Raw genomic sequence first — 975 nt, forward strand, 5'->3', positions numbered from 1 at the left:
CAGACCCGCCGTCCCATCTCTTTGCAAACATACATGCGTTCATCCTAAATCAATTGCAGGAAAGAGGAAATTATAAGAATGATTACTCCTAAACGGGGGGAATGTTTAATCCAAAAGCTAATGTGCACTTTGATCCAATATTAATGAACTGGCACCTGGTTGTATATCGTCCCCAGCTTCAAAAGAGGGGAAGTCTTAATCAAACACTAATGTGTATCGTAATTTGTAACGCAGTCTAAAACATCAAAGACAAGAGCATCTACGAATGCACTAGTTTTTCAGATGAAAGTGTTTTCTCCCAAGAGAAGCATTATCCCCAGCAGAACAGCAGATCTGAGAGGCTGTTCAGACAGTAAATAGGTTTCGATGATGAGGGGGGGGGCTGTGCAAGCCAAGTTTGGGGCTATTTCTGCAGCACCTGCTTCAGATGGGCATCCTTGCTGCCCCTCATCTCACCGCATCGTGGCTTTTGCCCCCTTCCCAACAGAGGAAGGCTTTGAGCAGCCTCAGCACCACCCTGGTGATGTGCATGGAGCGGGCAGATCCGCTCTCTCTTGAGCCCAACCTGTCCAAGGGACCTGGGACACTTTGCTTCACCCCTCCCTGTCCTGGCATCCAGCTCCTGAAGCGGAGAAGCTGGGCTTAGTGCTACAAGCTGGAACACGCTCTTATTCACTGTCACCCCAAAAGAGCCCCCGGCAGGTAAATGCAATCGTGGGATGATGTGCTGGAGGAGAAATGTCAAGCACTCACACTTCAGCTTCTTAAGTCTGTGCCATTTAGAAGTGCAAAAAGCCTCTCCAGAATAATAATAAAAAAAAATCCTTTGCTTCCAAATAACTCTGCCCTTCCCTGGCAGTCAACGCAATTCCTTTGTTTTCTACCCTAAATCCGTGGCTATTAGAGACCCCATGGAGGTGTTGCCTTTGCTGTAGTCAGCACACAGCAGGCAGCAAACCCTGGGGGGGGGGGGGG

General features: G+C 48.7%; 1 protein-coding gene across 1 annotated transcript in view; it reads right to left on the reverse strand.

The window, feature by feature from the left end:
* Nucleotides 1-975, reverse strand: part of SEC16B (SEC16 homolog B (S. cerevisiae)) — a gene marked incomplete at its 3' end in the record, with an annotated part of 19858 nt that overhangs the window by 8002 nt on the left and 10881 nt on the right.

Source organism: Cariama cristata, unplaced genomic scaffold (genome assembly GCF_000690535.1).
Source record: "Cariama cristata isolate BGI_N322 unplaced genomic scaffold, ASM69053v1 scaffold23277, whole genome shotgun sequence".
NCBI lineage: Eukaryota > Metazoa > Chordata > Aves > Cariamiformes > Cariamidae > Cariama > Cariama cristata.